This window comes from Capra hircus, chromosome 3 (assembly GCF_001704415.2).
Source record: "Capra hircus breed San Clemente chromosome 3, ASM170441v1, whole genome shotgun sequence".
Lineage (NCBI taxonomy): Eukaryota > Metazoa > Chordata > Mammalia > Artiodactyla > Bovidae > Capra > Capra hircus.
Genome location: NC_030810.1, coordinates 6,199,104 through 6,221,916, shown reverse-complemented (window position 1 = coordinate 6,221,916; position 22,813 = coordinate 6,199,104). Strand labels below are relative to the sequence as shown.

General features: G+C 52.8%; 1 protein-coding gene across 2 annotated transcripts in view; it reads left to right on the top strand.

The window, feature by feature from the left end:
- Positions 1-22,813, top strand: part of SH3BP4 (SH3 domain binding protein 4) — a 99,699-nt gene that overhangs the window by 27,381 nt on the left and 49,505 nt on the right. For both annotated transcript variants that reach the window (XM_018040868.1, XM_018040876.1), the window contains exon 2: positions 14,514-14,588. The gene's annotated coding sequence lies outside the window, so the exon portion shown is untranslated. The remainder of the gene's footprint in view (positions 1-14,513; positions 14,589-22,813) is intronic.

The following is a 22,813-nucleotide window of genomic DNA, read 5'->3' as shown; positions in this document are numbered from 1 at the left end:
TGGCGGCGGGCTTTCAGTCAGGCAATCATGGCGCGTCTGCCTGCGTTCCGTGGATGGAGAACATGCAGGAGGTCTCGAGTCGCTCACGCACATCAGGGTCCTTCCGCCTCGTCACACCACACCCAGAAGCTGGAGGGCACAGGGGAGCTGGCCCGTCATCTTCCCTGGAGAACAGATGTACTCATCAGAAGCTCTTGTTCACGGAACCAGGGGCATCACCAGCCCACTTTACTGGCCTGCCCAGGAGTGCCATCCCTTTAGCGGAGGTAGGCGGCAAGCATGTCACCCAGACCCGGAGTCACAGGTCTCTTGGTGGGAGTTGTGGGCCACCACTGGACCTTGAAGGAAGAGGGGAGATGTGTACATAGGAGTTTTCTGGTGGGTGGCTCCCCTGGCCAGAGTGAAGGGAGTTGGCGTGGGTGCTAAGGAGGCTGGTGGGATGGGGCCAAGCTGGGGAGAGCCCTGAGCTGGGGCAGGGATGCCTGGCCTCAGGTGGGCTGGTGCCAGGAGGGAGAGGGCACTTTGTGTTCATGGGCAGGGGAACAGTCGCTGAAGGTGAGGGAGCCAGAGGATGGATTCAGTGGAGATGCAGTTGGGACCATCTGGGGAACAGCTGATTGTTTGCTCCAAGATGGTCAGCAGATCATAGCGGGCAGGGGGGCTTCCTTTTATGTTCAGGCACCAGGTACCACTGGTGGAGCTTCTTACCGTGTGCTCCGTGAAGCAGGTGTCAGGGCTGGACGCGGCGCTGAGCACAACAGCTGTTTTCCTGCCTCGTGAGCCATACAGATACGCTTGCAAGAGGTACAGGGCTGATTCCTTGGGGGATTCTATAGCAGTTCCCTGAGTGCTTGCTGTGTTCCAGGTGGACAGCGTGAGGTCTTTGCCTTCCAGGAGTCTTTCCTCTGGAGGGAGAGAAAGGAAATAAACGGATGATGAAGAGTGTTGGGAGTGATCACTGAAGCCGGGTAGCAGGATGGGCAGACAAGCTGTGCTGTTTTAAGAGGGAGTGTAGGCTCAGAGGCTTCCCAGGTGGCGCTAGTGGTAAAGAACCCACCTGCCAATTTAGGAGACACAAGAGAGGTGGGTTTGATCCCTGGGTCGGGAAGATCCCCTGGAGGAGGGCATGGCAACCCACTCTAGTATTCTTCACCTGAGAAATCTCATGGACAGAGTTGCCTGGCGGACTATAGCTCATAGAGTTGCAAAGAGTCGAGTATGACTGAATCAACTTAGCACACACTCCCGTAGAAGGCTGACTGTCCCTTCCCACCTCCCCCAGGGATCGTCATGTGGTAATTCCCAGAACCTATGAATGGTACTTCATAGAGTAAAAAGGACTTGGTGGCTGTGATAACTGAAGGACCTTGAGATGACCCTGCCTACCTGGAGGGGCCCTGTGATGACAGTGTCGTTGTAAGAGAGGCAGAGAGAGGTGTGACTGCAGAGCAGAAGGTGATGGAGACAGAGATGGAGTGAGTGGGCTCTGAAGTTGGAGGAAGGGACCGTAAACCAGGAATCCAGGATGCCAGAAGGTGGGAAAGGCAGGGTCACGGATTCTCCCAGTAGAGCCTCCACAAGGCAGCAGGCCCAGCAATACTTGACGTTTGCCCAGTGAGACTGGCTTCACATTTGTGCACTCCAGATGGTAAGAATAAATTGGCTTAAAGGCGCCAGGTTTGTGGCAGTTTGTGACAGTTCCTAGGACTGTCACATGCTTTCCCTAGGAAAGGAACACGGAAGCCTGGGGATTGAGGAGGTGATGTTTGAGCCAAGCCCAGGTGTAAATAAGAAACTTTCCCTGGTGGCTCAGACGGTAAAGAATCTGCCTGCAATGCAGGGGACCCGAGTTCAATCTCTGGATCGGGAAGATCCCCTAGAGAAGGGAATGACAGCCCACTCCAATATTCTTGCTTGGAGAATCCCATGGACAGAAGAGCCTGGTGGGTTCTGTCCACGGGGTCGCAAAGAGTCAGACACGCCTGAGCGCCTAACACCTTCACTTGCTTATTTCAGGTGTAAGGGGTGGGGACCAGAGCTCATGATGCTTTCAGAATGTGAGGGTGACCTGTGGGCTGCGACCGTGGCGCCTGCCCTGGGATCCAGTCCCAGCTGCAAGTCAGGAGTTCCTTGGGGACTGTGAGCCCTGATGGCCCTCAGCCTGGACATGATCTGCAGTGGATTTATATGTTTTTAATGTAAAAATTTCATGGCTGCAATCACCATCTGCAGTGATTTTGGAGCCCAGAAAAATAGTCTGACACTGTTTCCACTGTTTCCCCATCTATTTGCCATGAAGTGATGGGACCAGATGCCATGATCTTAGTTTTCTGAATGTTGAGCTTTAAGCCAACTTTTTCTCTCTCGTTTTTCATTTTCATCAAGAGGCTTTTTAGTTCCTCTTCACTTTCTGCCACAAGGGTGGTGTCATCTGCATATCTGAGGTTATTGATATTTCTCCCGGCAATCTTGATTCCAGCTTGTGCTTCTTCCAGGCCAGCATTTCTCATGATGTACTCTGCATATAAGTTAAATAAGCAGGGTGACAATATACAGCCTTGACGTACTCCTTTTCCTATTTGGAGCCAGTCTGTTGTTCCATGTCCAGTTCTAACTGTTGCTTTCTGACCTGCATATAGGTTTTCTCAAGAGGCAGGTCATGTGGTCTGGTATTCCCATCTCTTTCAGAATTTTCCAGTTTATTGTGATCCACACAGTCAAAGTCAAAGTTATGACCAACCTAGACAGCATATTAACAAGCAGAGACATTACTTTGCCAACAAAGGTCCGTCTAGTCAAGGCTATGGTTTTTCCAGTGGTCATGTGTGGATGTGAAAGTTGGACTGTGAAGAAAGCTGAGCACCAAAGAATTGATGCTTTTGAACTGTGGTGTTGGAGAAGACTCTTGAGAGTCCCACGGGCTGCAAGGAGATCCAACCAGTCCATCCTAAAGGAGATCAGTCCTGGGTGTTCATTGGACGGACTGATGATGAAGCTAAAACTCCAATACTTTGGCCACCTGATGCGAAGAGCTGACTCGTTTGAAAAGACCCTGTTGCTGGGAAAGATTGAGGGCAGGAGGAGAAGGGGACGACAGAGAATGAGATGTTTGGATGGCATCACCGACTCAATGGATATGGGTTTGGGTGGACTCCAGGAGTTGGTGATGGACAGGGAGGCCTGGCATGCTGTGGTTCATGGGGTCACAAAGAGTTGGACATGACTAAGCGACTGAACTGAACTGAACCAATTATAAAAATGTCAATTGCTTTTCTCCAGATTTAGCTGTGTGTATGTGTATCTTATTAATGGAACAGAATATTTCGTTGGCTTTCTAAATTGGGAGTTCCTAGCGATACAAAATAGCATGCTGGCTTTGGCCAGAACTGGCCAGAAATAATGCACCCATGTCACTCAGCTTGTGTCTTGGCCAAAAAAGGCCTAGTGGCCAAGTGCCAGCTTGACATTTGCCATCTCTTCTTGTTTGGGATCCCCAAGTGCAGAGTCCGAGGAGGGCTCTGGGGATTGACATTTTGGGGAGAGGTGGTCCCCAGAAGCAGCAGTGGGGACGCAGGAGGGCAACATGAGGAAGTGAGGGAGGCAAGTACAAGGGGAGTCAGTGGGCTCATGGTCACTGTGACTGCTGGGGGCCCTCCTGAAGAACCTTAGAATGGTTCCTCTGGGGGATGGGGCAGCCACAGGAGTGTGCCCTGAAGGCTGAGTGAGGGCTGGGGCCTGTGGCGCTGTGATGGGGGTCACACCCGCCCATATGGAGGGTATGGTCTTCTTCCTTTTTTGGCTGTGCTGGGTCTTCTTTGCTGCTTGTGGGCTTTCTCTAGATGCAGTGCCTGGCCGTCTCACTGAGCAGCTTCTCGTTGGAAAGCACGGGCTCTCGGTGCAGAGCTTCAGTGGTTGCAGCACGCAAGCTTCAGTGGCTGTAGCTGTCCTGCTTAGTTGCCTTGTGACACATGGAATCTTCCCAGACCAGGAATCGAACTCATGTCCCCTGCATTGGCAGGTGGATTCTTAACCACTGGACCACCAGGGAAGTCCTGGAGGGTATCCTGACAGCACAGTGAGGGGTGACTCGTTGTACACAAAGCCAATACAGTGTGGCCTCCACTAAATCCAGACTCACGCTCCCTGTGGGTCCTGAGAAAGGCAGCTATTTCAGCGCCCCCTCCAGCGAGAGCTGAGACAGCCTCCCAGGCGTGTCTTCATGAGTGTCCGCGGTCGGTGAAGCAGACGGTGTTCGGGCGAGGCTTGGAGAAAGTTCAAATGCATGTGTGAGGAGTGATGGGAACACAGAGGCACCAAGCACCTCGCCCGCAGAGGGACTGTTGACCCCTGTATGTAGCATCCTCTCTTGATACCTGTTTGGAACCCGGTCAGTGCAGGCGGTGCCTCCTTCCCCGTCTCCCAGGAGCCCCTCCTCCATCCAGTTTTCTCTCCGTCTAGTTCTGGGCTCACACCAGCAGCTGTGTGTCTTGGCGTCTTCCATTTTCAGCCTTTTGTTTTTTTTTGGCTGTGCTGGGTCTCCGTGCCACACGGGCTTTTCTCCAATTGCGGAGAGCAGGGGCTCCTCTCCAGTTGAGGCACAGGAGCTTCCCACTGCAGGGCCTTCTCTTGTCTGTCTGAGCATGTGCCCTAGGGCTCGAGGGCCCAGTAGTCGTGCCTCCCGGGCTTAGCTGCTTCTCCGCACGTGGCATCTTCCTGGACCAGGTATTGAATCCGTGTCTCCTTCATTGGCAGGCAGATTCTTACCACTGAGCTGCCAGGGAAGCCCCCAGCCTTGTCTATGTTCAGGTCCCTGCTGTCTCTTATTTCCCGTCTAGAGTGCAGGACCCATTGGTTTTATTTATCTTGCCAGCCCTTCTGTACCTTGCAGGGAACAGAGCCCAAGTGCAGATTTGGGAGATGACGGAGCGATCTGTTGACACTTAACCTCCTGTCCCTCAGAGCCAAATGAGCACCAGCCAGGAGGGCTTGAGCTGTGTTCACAGTTGTGTTAACCTTTCACGCCTGATTGCTGGTTGCTGATGACAGAGGTGTTACTGTGTAGAACAGTCGCTGGGTGGAGAGGCTCATCAGAGAGGCTCACGTGGCCCTGGCGGGGAGTGAAGGATGGCCAATGGAACCCACCTTTCTTGTCCCTAATAGCCACCTGGGCCAGGGTGTTCTGACATGACCCGGTTCCACATACCTATTCCAGCCTGTAGTTAGAGCTGTGGGGTCAGAGAGGGAAGTGACCCCATTGAGCTGTGCCCTTGGTCCAGCCTTGCTGGTGGCGGGTAAGGGTCACCCAAGCATGTGTCCATCAATACGAGTGTCTCCCCAAATGCCCACCTCCCCAGCACACAGGCATCTGTTGAAATAGCTTCAAGTTGGCATTTTCTTTATCTATGTGTATTGAAGATTGCATTTTTTTTTTTTTTTTTAAGTCTTGTTACAAAAGTAAGCTGTTCCAGGGGTTGGGAACTACCTTGAATTTCTGGATAACATTCTACTTATCTCAATGGAGAGATTTTAGAAACTGGGGATTTATTTTGGGGGAAATGAATAAAAACACACTGTCCTCTTATAACCTGGTTTGGGTCTTGGGCTTCAGAAAATGTTTGTTGCAGTGCGTCTGTTTCTGACCCGTTTCTGCATATCTGTGAGGGTAGGGCATGTTATCTAGAAGTGGGAGTGGGCTGGGGTACACAGCAGATTAACAAATGACAAAGCAATCCATGTTCTCTTCGAGGAGGGATTCCGCCCTTTTCCCGCAGCTTTGGCTAGGTTTTGGGAACTGAATGGTACCCCAGTCCAACAGCAAGGCAGGCGGAGGCCCCCCCAGCGCACTCTGTAGAGCTGAGAGGGGAAGGGGGCTCTTGGGAGGTGAGCCCGGCGTGGAGGGGATTTGGGGTCAGCTGAGCTGGAAAAGGCCCACTGTTAGCAGGGGGAGGGCTCAGGCTCCATCTCCGCCTCTTTCACTGTTGCTAAGATGAGAGGTTGCCGGGGTGAAGACGTGACCTCCAGGAAGAAGAATCTGCGAGGTCAGAGGGTGGGTGGTGCTCACTTTGACAGGTCTTCCCCCCTAACCCCATTCAGGGAGGGGTGACCCACAGGAGGGCACTTCTGGGGAAGGAGGTGCCTGCTGGAGTCCTGGCAGAAAAGGGACCGTGCTGGAGCCCACGTGTGCCAGGCCCTGCCAGCACGCACTCGAGGCTGGGCAGTTCCCCACCCTGCCTGCTGGGCGCCAAGGAGCAAGGGTGCATGTCCCAGGCCTCAGATTCAGCGGCCGAAGCCAGGATTTGAGGCTCTGTTCAAATAGGGTTTGCGCTTGCACACGCTGATTGTCCCAGTATTTCCGCCTCCTCTGGGTTTGTCGGGAGGCTCCCAGGCCTGGCGCAAAAGCCCCCCTTCCTGCAGCTCATGAACACCAGGCAGGATGGTGTACTTCTTCTTACTTTAGGAGACTTGAGATGGGGGAGGTTATAATGTCTGCCTTGGAAGAGGAAAGAAGGAAGGCAGGGTAGCGCTGGAACCCGGGCTGGCATTTGATGCCCTCAGGCAGAGACATCCGGTCTGCCTGCAGCCTGCTTTGCCTGCCTCTGTTTTCTTTGTGCTTGGCTGTTTTTCTGTTCATCGAGGTCCTGGGGGCGGCTTTGGACCAGTGGGTTATGATCTCAGCTTCCCGTTTCTTGACCTCGGTCAGTCATTGAAACCCCGCTGAACCTCACTTACTGAGTCTGCTGAGGACACAATGGTGCTGACCCTGCCCCCCTCCAACCTCCAGGAGGTCAGGTGGAGAAGCGCACTGTTGTCAGGTACCCCACGTAGTATCAGTGTGGGCCAGGGACCAGTGGCGCCAGCATCACCTGGGAGCAAGTTGGGAATACACATTCAGGCCTGGCCCAGCCCTCACGGTGGAGACCGGCAGTCTATGTTTTAACAAACCCTCCAGGTGAGCCTGGTATGTGCCCTTGTTTGAGAACCACCGCCTCATTCATACAGAAGAAGTTTCGTTCTCAGCCATTTATGCCATAAGCATAATCGTGAGATTTCTATTATGCATTTGGCTGTATCTCTGGACTTTGATGTTTCAAAGAAGAGAAAGGCAGGGTCTCTGCCCTTAATGTGGCCCACGTTGTTGTTGTTCAGTTGCTAACTCGTGTCCAACTCTTTGTGACCCCATGGACTGCAACATGCCAGGTTTCCCTGTCCTTTCAGAGGCTTCCCTATGTCCCAGAGCTTGCTCAAACTCATGTCCATCAAGTCGATGAGGCCATCCAACCATCTCATCCTCTGTTGCCCTCTTCTCCTCCTGCCCTCAATCTTTCCCAGCATCAGGGTCCTTTCCAATGAGTCAGTTCTTCGTATCAGGTGGCAAAAGTGTTGGAGCTTCGACTTCAGCATCAGTCCTTCCAGTGAATATTCAGGGTTGATTTCCATCAGGATTGACTGGTTTGATATCTCCCTGCAGTCCATAGACTAACAGAAAAGATGGGAAGAGTCTACTCTATGTGATAGGGAGAAAAAGAGATGATAGAGTAGAGAAAACAAAAGCTAAAGAGCAATCTCCAGCATGACATGGAGAGCCCAGTTTTACACTTGAGGAAGCCCAGACCCAGAGTCAAGTTAGGTAAGCTGGCAGAGGTTGTCAGGCCCATGAAGGGCAGAGCTGGAATGCAAGTCTTCGGATCTGATGGGGTCATCTCAGAAACCTCTGTGTCCAGGCTTTCCCCATCCATATGGCATCTCACACACCCCACCTCTGGCTGGAGCCACCTCCCCACTTATTCAGAGGAACAGGCTACAGTCAGGATGGAAAACTTCAGACTTCTTGGAAGCTCCTTCATCAGCTTTGCAGTGGGGATTGTCATGATGTCGGATTTAAACCTCCAGCCCTTCTGGGAGCCCAGATCTGTGACCCGGGTCAGATTGTAAAGGTCCTAAGTAATTAGTCAGTGAGTGGAAAAAGTTAGTCAAAGCCTGGAAGAATTAGAATTTTTTTTTTTAAAGGAAAAAAACCAGTGTCCATGGATCTTCCAGTCTTCCTACATTGGGTGAAGGTCTTTCTCTGAGTGTGTGTTTGATGACTGTATCTGGCATGCATGGACCACAGCCTAGTACAGCCTCACGATTCCCCATTTATTTTTTTACATTCATTATATTTATTTGTTTGTTTTTGGCTGCACCGGGTCTTTGATGCTGCACGCGGGCTTCCTCTAGTTGCGGGGAGCAGGGGCTACTCTAGTTGCGCATGCGGACATCTCATCGTGATGACTTCTTGTTGGCGAGCACAGACTCTAGGGCACAGGCTTCGGTGGTGCAACACACGGGCTTAGATGATCTGCTGCCTGTGGGCCCTTCCCGGATAAGAAATAAACCTCTGTCCCCTGCATTGGCAGGCAGACTCTTACCCACTGTGCCCCCAGGGAAGTCCCGATTCCCCATTTAGAGTCAAGGGTTGACACAAAGGCTGACAAAGCAGCCTGAGTCAAGAGTTCCGGAGTTTTATTTTATTTTATTTTCTTAAATGTTTAATGTGGTCTAGTTTGCCAGCCTGTTTTAAGTGATTCCTCACTATCAGGTCTTTACAAAATATTCCACTTGACTGGTCCTGGAAGCTGCTCATCTCCCGTGATGATTTATGTGATAATTAGATCCATTAAAATGTCCATAGCAAAGCCCATCAGCTCCATCCAGTGGGAGCAGAAGCCCAGAGGAGGAGGAGAAGGCAGCCTTGTGGCCACAGGTGTGGGCGTCCACATACCTGAGAGCGAGTGGGCACAGGTCACCCCCACACACGGGAGCCTCCACCCTCGTCCCCACCCTGCTGGGGAGGAAGGATGCGCAGAACGCCGGCCACGAACCATGAACCAAACGACCAACTTGATACTGTGCCAAGCGCCGGGTGGGAATGTACAGGTGTGTAGGGTGAAGTCACTGCGGGCATCTGGTCGACAGGTGTCTCAGTAACCCACCTTCTGTGCTTCACAGTCAATCCAGGCTTCCTCCACGAGAGAGGAAAGGCTGTTCCTTGCCCCCCAGTCTATAAAATCGGAAATACTATGAAATTTTAGGAGAGGAAGGTGAAGCAGTTCTGTATTCTCTGTAAGAGAGGTTTCCCCAGAGACCAGGTGTTACTTTCGCTTGGCTGTCTCACCCACCACACACCTAAGGACTGTTGTTTCACTAGTGTTTATTTTGTTAGCGTTAAATACCAAGGTCTGTCTGCAGAAGCATGAATTTTCTCAGTTTTATAAATTGGTTGCCTTGTCCTTTCTTCCATAAACAATGGAGACCCAAGAGTGAAGTCCACCGCCAGGCCTGGGCCCCGATGCTCACGTGAGCATCTCTTGCAGAGGGACCTGGGGTGCAAACCTGTGCCCAGAGGGGCCCAGAGCTCTCCCCTCGCAGGTTGGAGCGGGCTCTAGGAAGCAGTTTCTGGTTGATAAAGTCTACCTCTGGGCCATTCCTGCTTCCTTTTCAAGCCACACCTCCCATTGTTGCCCTTCCCTTCCTCTTGCCGTCTCAGATGCTGCCCAGCCCTCGGGCATTGGCCATGCCCCGTGGGTGCTGCCGACCTCTGTGATTTGAGCCTACCCCAGGCTGGCCTCTGCCCTGCAGCCTGCATAGGGCTGGTGTAGACCGGGGTCGGCGCACTTTCCCTGTAGGAGGTCAGGCAGTGTTTCCGCTCTGCAGCCCCCTCAGGTGTCTGTGGCAGTTACCTTTGGGTGTCATCGACTCACAGCAGAACCACAGACAAATCCATAAACGGACAGGGTGCCTGTGTTCAATTAAACTGTGCTTCTGCACACTGCGATCTGAATTTCATATTTTTAAAACATTTCATATGATTTTTATGTATTATTATGTGCTTTCTCTATTGAAAAACCCTCTTCATTCATGGGCAGAGACAGCTGTTGGGCTGGGTTTGGCTCTGTTTTGTGCTTTCGTGCTCCTACTTTGGTGTTTTCAGGTGTGGTGGGCACAAGAGTGGGTGAGACCGAATCTTGCCCTGGAGAGATCCCAGTCTAGATACTGACAGGTGCCCGATGTAAAGGACCCTCTGGCCGGTGGATCCATACGTGTCCATTGTGATGGTTAGAAACCCAGGTAATAGGTCAGTTTCCCCAGAACCACCCTAAAAATGCTTTTCCTCCAGCTGTGAAGAACTGTGCTGGGCGACTGTGTAGATGCCGGGCCACTGAGCACATGCTGGGATTGTAGGAGCAAAGCATGGAGGTTTGGGTGTTCAGTGACATTAGAGGGCCACGTGGGTCCTGCTCTGAGAGGCTTGGCACTGCAGGGTGGCCAGCTCTCATGGGGTTAACACGAACCAAGCTGTAGGTTGAGCAAAGGGAATGTTTCAGAGTGTTTCTGAACCTGTCACTTTCAGCTCTGAGACAGGTGGCCTCATGAGGACCCCTTCTTCTGGTTTGTTGTATGTTGTATGAGACTGGTTGTATGAGTTGGCTTGGGTGCCGTAACAAAGATCCGCGAGCTTGGGTGCTTAAACAATAAAAATGTATCGTCTCCCGGTACAGAGGAGGTTGGAAGTCCAACATGGAGTGTCTGCAGGGTCGGTTCCTTCTGAGGCTATGTGGGAGACATGGTCCCAGGCTTCCCCCAGCTTGTACTGGTTTGCTGGCAACCTTGACTTGTAGACGCATCGTCCTGGGGGCGCCTTCATCCTCATGTGGAGTTCTCCCTATCTGTGTATCTGCCTCCAAATTTCCTCCTGTGTGAAAACACCTGTCGAACTGGGTTTGGATTCCCTCTCATGACCTCGTTTTCACTGAATTACCTCTGTAAAGACCCTTTCTTCAAATATGGTCACATTCTGAGGGTCTGGTGGCTAGGGCTTCAGCGTATCCACGGGGTGGGTGTGTGCCTGCTACGCTGCTTGTCGTGTCCGACTCTTTGCGACCCCATGGACTATAGCCTGCCAGGCTCCTCTATCCGTGCGACTCTCCAGGCAAGAATGCTGGAGTGGGTCACTGTTTCCTTCTCCAGGGGATCTTCTCGACCCAGGGATGGAACCTGAGTCTCTTGTCTCCTGCATTGACAGGTGGGTTCCTTTTCCCACTAGTGCCGCCTGGGATGCCTGTGTGCATGGGATGGGGGCATGATTTTGGCCATAACCTCAGGCATGAGGAGAGAATGGCCGAGTGTCTCGTTGGGACCTGTCCTGGGGCGAGACTTTAGGATGAGGCTATGTCTTTGAATAGCTTCCCGTCTAAGTTTCTTGAGCCTCTAAGTTTACCTGCTGAGTTTTCCAGATGTCCTCAGGTAGGATAAGCCCTGTCATCCCATCACCTGCCAAGATGGTAAGCTGTGGATGAAGCAGCTGCAGTGATGCAGGGCAGTGATGTCAGTGGTGTCCTCACTGGACTGTGGTCTTGTTTGGAGGTTCCTGAAGACAACAGAGCCTTCTCAGTATTGCTTTATGACAGCTCTGTGGTTCTTGGAGATTCCCCCCGAACTTCGGCAGTAACAGCATTGATGTGTCTGGAAACAAACCACGAAATCAGGACATCGGGCATCTTCTAGACTCCAGGATTTGGGCCTAACTTGATCCGTATACACTAAGTCCTGTGTTTTCTTTGGGGGCTGTGGGGACTGATGGGCCCCTGGCTTCTGGCGGCTCCCTCCTTGGCTGAAGGACCACATCCCTCTCCTCTCAGGTCAGCGGGTCCTTGTGCAGAAACCTGGGGCTTCCAGAGAGGTAGAGCCTGCAGCTGGGGCGGTGGGAAGGGGCTGGTCCTGTTCACCTAGTCCCCGTACCCTGGACCTCACAGGCACGCCCATTCACAGCCAGAGTCATGAACACTGAGCGGGTAGAGGGCTCCGGGTGTGCACCTGTCCTGCCACAGATCTATCTAGGAACCTTACCAGGAATCCCTATGAGGGAACAGAGCTTCAGGAGCCTGCTGAAGCAAGAGAAAAGCCCAGTGGTTTCCTAGGCTCTTGCCTAAAATGCAGAGTGATCCAGCACTTCAAGCTGCGTTGACTGAGGATGCTGTAATTGGACTGGGAGAGGAAACGCAGTCCTCCCCTCTTCATAAAGTCCTCCCCTTCTCATAAAAGACTTGGTGGTGGTCTCCTCTGGTTGTGCAGAGCACACAGCTATTTTGCATCTGGAAAATGGGCTTTAGGGAGAGCCATGATGTAGATGTGGGAAGTAGAGGCCATTGACCACTAGAGATACTCTTTGCATGAGACTCTGTGGCCTTGCCAACCCCCGACCCCTTCTTGCCCTTCCTGAAGGGCCTGCAGGTGGACCCGTGCAGAGGTGAGAGGTCCAACAGAGTGACCACCTGGACAGGAGGGAGGGTAGCAAGTCCTGTCCCCCCAGCCTAGATGCCAGGGAGGGGATGGTTTATAAAGCAAAGGAGACACCCAAGTTCTCAGACTGGTGCATGCGTGCATGCCAAATCGCTTCAGTCATGTCAGACTCTTTGTGACCCCAAGGACTGTAGCTCACCAGGCTCCTCTGTCCATGGGATTCTCCAGGCAAGAATACTGGAGTGGGCTGCCATTTGCCTCCTCCAGGGGATCTTCCCAGCCGAGGGATCAAACCCACATCTGCATCTCAAGCACTGGCAGGCGGGTTCTTTATCACTAGTGCCACCTGGGAAGCCCCTTAAAAAGAAAAAAAAGGACAACAGAGATGTATGCCCTTCACACCATAGAGCAAACTGAAAAGATTGAAAGTGAAACTGAAAGTCACTCAGTCGTGTCCGACTCTTTGCAACCCCATCAGTCCATGGAAGTCTCCAGGCCAGAATACTGAAGTGGGTAGCCTTTCCCTTTTCTGCAGGGTCTTCCCAACCCAGGGATTGAACCCAGGTCTCCCACATTGCAGACGGATTCTTTACCAGCTGAGCCACAAGGGAAGCCCAAGAATACTAGGGTGGGCAGCCTATCCCTTCTCCAGTGGATCTTCCTGACCCAGGAATTGAACCAGGGTCTCCTGCATTGCAGGCGCATTCTTTACTAACTGAGCTACCAGGGAACAGCATTAAAATACCAAAAACCCACTTTTGAGAGGCCACCCCTGCACTGTTTCACTCCCCCCAGGCCTTTCCAGTACCTCCGCCCCTTTTAAAGTGCGAGGTTCTCATCTGCCCTGCCTAGACAGTCTTTGGGGTCCCGCGAGCAACTCGCTGACACGCCAAGGTCTGCAGATGCACCCAGAATCCAGGTGATGGGTGTACAGTGGCCTCTGCATCCTGAGCCTTCAATGTCCTACCCCACCCTGCATTTTCTGAACTTCTCGGGGTCTGAATCTTTTGTCACATTCAGATATATTTCCCCAGGTTGTTGCTGCCTTTTTGTAGCATTCATTGATTTCACTGGGGTTTTTCCTTTTGCCTTCGTGTTTCCTACATTCCTTGTGCACTGAGGTCTGTCTCTACCTTAAGAGTTAAGTGTACAAGAGCTGGATTTTCTCTTTCCTTCTGGTTGATTTCCTTCCATGCCTCTCAGCCTGTCCTCTCACCTTTCTGTGCATCTGGAATTCATTTTGCCATGGAAGCCCCAGAGGAAACGGTGCTATGAAGACCAGCCCCAGCATCTCGGGATAATTCTTGCCCTCCTGTGATGCTCCTTGTAATTGCATGTGGACTGATAACGTGGCTGAGGGTCTGCTCCAGGGGAGGACAGTGATTTGGGGAAGGTGCCCAGGATGGGATTTCCTCCTATTTCACAGGCTGGCCAGGTGCAGGGCTCCTGTAAAGCCTGGAGCAGCTCTGTTACTCCCATTCAGAAGGCCAGGGTGTTGTGCCATGGTGGTACCTTCGATCCCACCGTCCATCATCATCCTTGTTTAAGGAACGTATTGCAAACATGGGCTCCTTTGTTACTGTTAGTCACCACCTCCTAAGTGACCAGCAAGTGGGGAGGAAACCCCACTGCTGGCAAGCCATAAGGGAATCCATCTCTTGGGCTTAGCTGATAAGATTATTCTGTTGAGGCTGCACTGCCCATCTCTGCAGAAGTGATAGCAGGTGAGGGAAGATAATACAGCCTTGAGAAGAAACAAGCCAAAAATGCCCTCGTGGTGACTGGGCTCTTGGAAGCCAACTGTGGCGCAAGTTACTGGGGTGCACTCTTGGGGTCAGACCCTTTGGAAGGGACCTGAGGTTGGGGGTGCAGAGGGAAGCCCTTGAGACCCCACAGACGCTCCAACCCTGGACAGCCCTTTCCCACTTGTCGGGGTTGGGTGGGAGGTGGGGGTCATCCTCTTACGGCAGAGTGGCTGCCCCAGCAGGGCCGTGACCTGGTAGAGGGCCTCTTTCTGGGAGGGGGTTCTAGAAAGCCGGCCACGCACCTGGCAGCCGGAATGGAAAGGGTTCCGGGGCGATTCCAGCCTGCACCGCCACCCTCATCTTTCCCGGTAAACGCAGTGGCCAGCGTAACCGGCTCCAGATGTGAAAGAGCCTTGAGGAAAGAGCTGGAATGAGCTCTTCAGCTGCGCAAGACTGGCTCTCAGTCTCTGTTCCCCTTTTGTCTTGCAGCGTCTCCCTTCTCTGGACAGAAGGCCGCGTCCTGGGGCTGGGGCTTTGACGTCAGGGAGCTGGGGCCGGTGACAGGTAAGCGATGCAGGCAGGGCGACGGAGTGCGCCCCCCACCGGGGCCTGTCCCGCGGAGGGGGCGGCGTCACCCCCAGGACGGGGCGTGCCTGGAGTGCCCGCCAGCCTCTCAGGAGGGAGAAGTCGCTTCCCCCAGACCCTGCAGCACCGTCCATCCCCGCACGGGCCTGTCTTCACCTCCTCCTCGTCAGCGCTCCACGTGCCTGCAGGAGGTCAGAGGTCACCGGCGTGCCTGGCACGGGCGAGTTCCCAGAACAGCTCCAGGTTTCTGTTTACCTCGGTGACTTCCCTCTGTGTCCATCGATGACACGTTCTCGCTCTGCCCAGAAACCAGCTAGTCCGCTTGTCTGCCTCCCTGAAAGCGGGGGGACGGAGCCCAGGTTGGCTGTCCTGTGTGTTTGCACAAAGGAGCTTTATTCTTAAAGCTGGAGAGGTTCCGAGCTTCTGGAACAATGGCCACCAGTGATGAGATGCGATGCCTTTGGCTCTGTGTGGCCCCGGGACAGGTGTGTTCTGGGAAAGGAGTGTAAGGTTGGCAGAAAACGTGAGCAGGAAGCTTTAGCCACTGCTCAGGAGGAAGAAGTGAGTTGGCAGAAAGAAGGGAGAGTGAATGGTGGCCGGGTAGAACGTTCTCAGATATTTGCTGTTCTTGATCTTTATCCCCGTGACCTACGATAATAGTAGGAAAAACCTTCTATTGTACAATCAGCTGGGTCAGATTATCTGCGTAACATGCTGCAGACTTCATGTTTAAAAACAAAGGAGACTTTCCAACTGGGGGTGAAAAGGATCAGATATAATGAAAGGGGGTCCTTTGCAGACACAGGTTGAAGAAGGGGGTTGAGATGGAACACCCCAGACCCTGCTTCCTTGTAGAGTCCAATGTTAGTTGCTCAGTCGTGTCCAACTCTTTGTGACCCCATGGACTGTAGCCCACCAGACTCCTCTGTCCCTGGAATGCTCCAGGCAAGAAGACTGGAGTGGGTTGCCATTCCTTTCTCCAGGGGATCTTCCCAACCCAGAGATTGAACCCAGAACTCCTGCATTGCAGGCAGATTCTTTACCATTTGAGCCACCAGGGAAGCCAGGAAATCCTTGCAAGGCCCAGTTGAATAATAAAAGCTGTTCCGGATAAAGTGTCTGAGGTGCAGGTTATCCTTAAATCCCGTGTGTCTTCTGTTCACCTGGGGGCAGCTGATTGGAATTTTGTTTCAGCTTTCACCACCACCCCCACCCCCACCCCACCTTTTATATCATATCTTTTTGTTTTCTAGTATCAGCCTGTGCTATAAAGAAAGAATGTTGCAGGAGGTTTGCAGGTTATGACCCTGTGGCTTTTAATAGTGGGTGAGGAATTCAGGAGTGTTCTGGTCCCCACTGAGGTCTTAGGGACTTAAAATACCTCTGCCCAGGAAGCGGCTGTCAGCAAGCCTTTGCCCTGGAGGTTGTGATCTGTTTGGGTTTGCAGTGAAACCCAGTGAAAGGCATCCACATTCCTCGCATTCTTTTGGACTGGCATTGGCCGGAAAGCTGGGGTTTCTGAACTCAAACAGCAAGCATGTGGCTTGGTTCTTCTCTGGAGATAACCCTGGTAGATACCAGGGATGGTGTGGCTGGGCTCCCTGCCCTGTGCCCCCCCGCCCAGGTTACCTCCTCTGGGTTTGAATTGAGGGCACAGCTTGGCCGGGGTGGACCCCTTTTGAGAAAAGCAGGAGGTCAACGGGGAGCTTTACTTAGGACCCCTTTTCGGCTCCAACAGTTTCCTGGGTGTCATTTATGTGGTTTGCTTTTTCTGGGACTGAGCCAGGGTACCCTGGGCAGCAGGACCCCTGGGAAGAGGAAGCAGGGTGGGTGGGCCTTGCCCCTGGGGTCTCCATCCTGTCATTAAGGGCTCCCAGAGCGGGGCTCACACCTCTCCTGGCCATGGAGATGGCAGAGGGCTGCGGGGGCTTTAGGGAGTGGATATGTGTCTCCCAGCATTTAAAGAGACGGGATCCTCACACATTTGGCCATTTTTTTTGTGGCTTTTTTCCCCCTACAGAAACACAAATGCAGTGTTTTCTCTTTGCTTCTTAATGTTCAAGATCTGATTTGTCCTAAGTTCATTGTGAGGAGGAGCATCAAGGGATTTTGTGAAAGTGTTAGTCACTCAGTCATGTCTGACTCTTTGCGACCCCATGGACTGTAGCCCACCAGGCTCCTCTGTCCACGGAATTCCCCAGGCAAGAATACCAGAGTGGGTGGCCATCCCCTTCTCCAGGGGATGTTCCCGACCTAGGGATCCAGCCCAGGTCTCCCGCATTGCCAGAAGATTCTTTACTGTCTGAGCCACCAGGGAAACCTTCAAGGGGTTTTACCAGTGCCTAATTTTGTGATTTGCATGTAGTGGCACCCACGTGGAATTACATACACATTGGGCTTCTCAGGTGGCGATAGTGGTAAAGAACCCGCCTGCCAATCCAGGAGACTTAAGAGACACTGGTTTGATCCTTAGGTCGAAGATCCCCTGGAGAAGGGCCTGGCAACCCACTCCAGCATTCTCGCCTGGAGAAACCCATGGACAGAGGAGCCCGGTGGGCTACAGCCCATGGGGTCGCACAGAGTCGGGCACGACTGAAGCGACCTAGTACTTCACTCCCCACTCACGTGGCGTCAGATTCTTTACCTGTTACTGATCCCCTGTTATCGCCACCAGAAATCATTTATTAAAGGGCCAGTGGATGCTGCTGTTCAAGGTGATGGAGCCGGTGAGGGAGCAGGAATGAGGCCTGATTCCAGTTCCTGTCACTTTAAGACTCGTGTGATGGACCAGCATAACTGGCAAATAGCAGAGCTTGGCCCGATGGCTCCTCGGGGAGTGTGCCAACCAAGGAGGGGCTCGATGGGAGACCAGGGTCAAGGCCAGTTCCCACGATCCTGCCAATGGCCGTGGAGGCGGGAGCTCCAGCCTCGCTCACCCGCTGTCTGCATGTTAGGTCTCCTCCCGCCCAGGAACACATCCTGTCCATTTTACAGACAAGAAGTCAGGCTCAGAGAGTGCCCCCATTCAAGTTCAGGTTCAGAGGATTATTAATAAGCTTGTTTGTATGTCCCAAGTCATCCTTCCTTACTGGGAGGACACATGAGCTATGGGGCCAGTATCCCTGAGTCCCCCTCTGGCCAGTAGAAATCACTTGTGAATCCAACAGGTTAAAGTTTTTCTCTTAAAACTGCAAATTTACTTAAAAATCAAGGCTACAGTTAGGAAGTGAGTTGGGTGGTCTGAAAGATCGGTGCTGTCCAGCTGCGTGGACCCGTCCACCCTCCCTGTAGGGAGTGCCTTGGCCAAGGTCTGGTCCACGTGGACACTCAAACAGATTCTTGCTCTTCAGGGGTTACTTTTCAGACTGTATCACCAGATTTTCTGATTACGTGAGCTTGGGTTTTTGGACGTGAAGTTTGCATAGCATTCAACCAACCGTTTAAACGTATACAGTCTAGTTGGCACTTAGTTCATAGCGTCATGTGACCAGCACCTGTCTCTGGTCTCAGAATCTTTCCATCACCTCAGAAGACCCCCCTCCCGCTCAGGGCCTACTCCTGTTGCCCCCTGCCCTCCTGCCCTGGCAGCCACTTAAGGGTTTACTCTTGAGGTTTGAATTGGACGCCAGCCTGTCGGTACTGACGAGGGAGATCCCAGTTTTCTGAGGTCCTCAGGGCCAGTGCAGCCAAGGCCAGAATCCTTAACTGCAGACACCCAGGCCTGCAGGACCCCCCCTGGAGGTGAGGCCTGTCATCACAGTGGGTCAGCAGCTGGACCACTGCGGGGACCTGGCCACACATCACTTGAATGTGAAGCAGTGCTCAGCCTCTTTCAGAAGCTCTGCATGAGTAAGCCTCAGTCACGTAGGGGCTGCCTCATTAAATTAAAAATATTTATTAAAAATAAATTTAATAAAATTAAATTTTATATTAAATAAAAATTAAAAACCTCATATTGACCGTGAGGTCAGTTGCCTCCAGAGTGAAGTCTGGGGAATGCGGGCGGGTGAGAAACCTGAGTGCTTGGGCAGAGGTACTAAACGGAAAACAGCCTCTGTGGTCTTACAGGCCTTGTGTTTTAGTTTCATCACCAGCCTGCGTTTTCACTCTTCTTAAAGCAGGCGTGTCATGAGGACCGCTGAGACATTTTTGACATACTTGAGGCTGTGGAGATAAAATGTGAGTGGAAGAAAGATCCCGCAGTTGTTTATTTCCAGAGCCTTCCAGCCCCCTGCTGAAACCTGCGTAGGCTACAAAGAACTTCCCAATCTAATCAGAAAACCCCTGGGTCCCCATCCCTGGCTGGAGTTTTCCCCTCTCGTTCTTCTGTTTTTTGAAGTTGACTGGGCCAGCTGCAACTCAGGGAGGACAGAGTGAATGTGTTTCATTCTTGGGTCAGAAAAATGTCTGTTTGGGGTCAGAAAAACATCTCTGCCAAAAACTTACAGCTTTAATCTTTTCCAGGCAGAGACAGATTTCAATAATGAGCACAAGCATTTTGCATAAACTAATTTCCTTGAAACTCGGTTTCCTCACCTGTAAAGATGGAGCCCAGGTCAGAAGTTTCTCAGATAAAAAGGGATGGAATAGGCACTCCAGCTTGCTCAAGAGAAACAGTGGAGGTTTGTTGGAAACATCCAGAGGTCAAGCCCCCAGATCAGAGGTCAAGCCCCCAGATCGCAAGGGACCTGGGAACCAGGGTTGGAAAAATGAAACCGCTTTTCAGGAATCACGTGGCATGTGCCCTGGTCACCCGGCCTCTGCCGCCCAGCCGGTGTGCAGAGGAATGGCCACCAGCCACGGCCCAGCAGTCCATGAGCAGGACCTGTCCTGGGGTGCTTTTGCTTCCCAGCTCCCTGCTCTTGGAAGTGGGTTGGAGCCCGCTGACCCTTTGGAGCAGATCCTTAGTTGCTGGGTCCAGAGGCAGATGGTGGATTGGCTCACTTGCAGGTGGGGTCTGTTGCTGATCCATCGGAGCGAGGGGACAGGGCCATGGGGTGTCCAGGCTGGAGGAGCGCCTGGACCAGGCAGTGAAGCGCCCAGCAGAGTGAGGAGGTGTCGAGCTTTCACCTTCCCCTGGGGCTTTTTGCAAACGTACCTCCCCTCCCTCCTTCCCTCTCTCTCCCTCCTATCCTCCTTGTTTCCTTCCCTTGCTCCCTCCCTCCTTCTGAGGTTGCCACCCCACCAGATGGGTAAGCCATTTAATCTCCCAGGGACTCCCTTGGCTTGTGTCGGTATCGAGGGGCCCCCAAGCATCAGTCCTCTGAACATGTCACTGATGTGGCCCCAGGGCTGCCCTGCCCCAGATACTTCACAGTTTCTCAAGCCCTTCGCCCTGGCTCGTAGAGGACAGGACACCCCCCACCCCCAATTCCTGGGCAGCCTTGGACTTTGGGTTCCATAAACTTGATTCTCCCCGCTTCATCATTTCCCATCATAAATCCTGTTCACATTTGCTGTTTTCCTGTATGAACATAGAGCCTCATCTCTGCCTTTGGTTTTTTTGAAAGTAATTGTGAAAAGCATTGATTGATGCTGTAGGTGTGCTTGGGGTATCTCGGTGGCCTGAGCCTTGGCCCCTTGAACATCATCTTCATCAATAGCAGGCGTGTCCACATGGGACTACTAGCAGCCTATTGAGAGGGTCCTTAAGGTCCCAGCATGTCAAGCAAAACTTTATAGATATAGCTGGTTTTCTACAGAGAAAGCCCACAGCCCTTGTCAGAGTCCTCAAATGAGTTTTGGCTGACTTGAAAGAAGGCTAAGGCCAGCATGGAGATAAGGTGGCTGGAAGATAAGCCGGTGTTGGGTCAGACCAACGGGCTGAAGGTCTGCCCTTGACCAAGAGCGCTCAGCACACACCCAGATGAAACTCTCCTTGCCTTTTCATGCTGAGCCCCTTCAGTTGTATCATTGTGACCCCCGACCCTGTGTTCTTCAGTCCGCTGGGCTCCGCTGTCCATGGGATTCTCTAGGCAAGAACACTGGAGTGGGCTGCCATACCCTTCTCCGGGGGATCTTCCCCACCCAGGGAACGAACCTGCGTCTTCTCTCTCCCGCACTGGGAGGCAGGTTCTTTACCACTAGCCCCCACCGGGAAGCCTCCTTCTTTCCTTTATCTTGTCCTTATTTCTGTTGCTTTCCATTCAAATACCAATGGTATTTGCTCTGTTGTAGAGTGGGGAGGACCTGGCTTATGAAAATCACCTTTGGATTCTAGCTGACCTGGGCTTGCTCTGCCCCACCCCTGAAAATCAGAGATGCTGTGCGGGTGTTTGACGGGAAGCCGGGGCCACCAGCAGGCCGTCCGTGGGTCAGTGGCTGGAGAGAGGGGGCCCACCTGAACTGTCAGTCTGCACGGCGCTCAGGTTTGAGGGGCATGGGAAGCGGAGTTTGGGAATGGGCTCTCAGGGGAGGTGGGCTTCTGATGCACAGTGTGTGGTCTGGGCCTGTTGTGGGTTTAGCCGAGGAGGTTTCAGGGAGGAGACGGTATTGCGCAGTGCTCAAAGAGCTCTTCCGTAGGTTCATTTGATGTTGAAATTTTGCAGAGTGCTTTACAGTTTGCAGAGCTCTCAGATTTGATCTTGACCTTTTGACCTCCTCCGAGAGGTAGGGCCAGGTAGGGCTCTGTGGCCTCCTCTTACCGATGAGGGAGGTGGTGCTCCGGAAGCCCAACAGCGATTAATGGGGGCTCAGAGCATGAGCCCCCACTCGCTCAGAACATGAGTGATTAATGGGGCCTCCGACCCCAAGGCCAGTACACAGCTCCCCGCAACAACAAGAGCTGAGATCGGATGGTGGGAGGCTAGGCAGGGTTCACGAACTGTCCATCAGTGGGACGCATGGCAGAATCCAGGTGAGGCCCGGATGGATGTCCCTTCTAGCTAGGATCTGTTCATTTCCAAAGGATGTAAAGTAACTTGAGAACCAGTCATCTGTATTTGTCGGGAGGCAGGTTGGCACGCATCGCTAGGAAATAGTTTGCCCTCCCTGTTTTGCAGGAAAGAGAGTGGGACCCGAGAGGATGGTCACATCCCAGGTCACATCTGAGTCCTTGGGACGGCCGCCGGATGTGGGATCTTGACTTCTTGCGGGAAAAAAAATCAAGAGTGAGCCATGGTAACGAGGAAAAAGGTTTATCCAGGGAGATGCACACTCCATAGAAAGAGGGTGGGCCATCTCAGAAGATGAGGGCCATCTGAGAAGGGGAGGGCATCTCAGAAGGAGAGGGCATCTCAGAAGGTGAGGGCCATCTCAGAAGGGGAGGGCCCTCTCAGAAGGTGAGGGCCCTCTCAGAAGGTGAGGGCATTTCAGAAGGGGAGGCCATCTCAGAAGGGGAGGGCATCTTAGGAGGGGAGGCCATCTCAGAAGGGGAGGGCCATCTCAGAAGGGGAGGGCCATCTCAGAAGGTGAGGGCCCTCTCAGAAGGTGAGGGCCCTCTCAGAAGGGGAGGGCATCTCAGAAGGGGAGGCCATCTCAGAAGAGGAGGGCATCTTAGAAGGGGAGGCCATCTCAGAAGGGGAGGGCCATCTCAGAAGGGGAGGGCATCTCAGAAGGTGAGGGCCCTCTCAGAAGGTGAGGGCCCTCTCAGAAGGTGAGGGCATCTCAGAAGGGGAGGCCATCTCAGAAGGGGAGGGCATCTTAGAAGGGGAGGCCATCTCAGAAGGGGAGGGCCATCTCAGAAGGGGAGGGCCATCTCAGAAGGTGAGGCCATCTCAGAAGGTGAGGGCATCCGAGGTATGGGGTTGTCGGTTATTATTGTTGTTGTTCAGTCGCTAAGTTGTGTCCGACTCTTTTCGACCCCCTGCACTGCAGCATTCCTGGCTTCCCTGTCCTCCACCATCTCCTGGAGCTTGCTCAGACTCATGTCCGTTGAGTCGATGATGCCGTCCAGCCATCTCATCCTCTGTTGCCTCCTTCTCCTCCTGTCTTCAGTCTTTCCCAGCATTAGGGTCTTTTCTGGTGAGTGGGCTCTTCACTTCAAGTGGCCAAAGTATTGGAGCTTCAGCTTCAGCATCAGTCCATCCAGTGAATATTCAGGATTGATTTCCTTTAGGATTGATGCATTTGATCTCCTTGAGAGTCCAAGGGACTCTCAAGGGGTGGTAATTTTGTAGGCTAATGAGTGAGAGGAGTATTCAAGCTGTTTGAGGGAAGGGGTGGGGATTTCCAGGAATTGAGCCACCCCACCTTTTATGATTAAA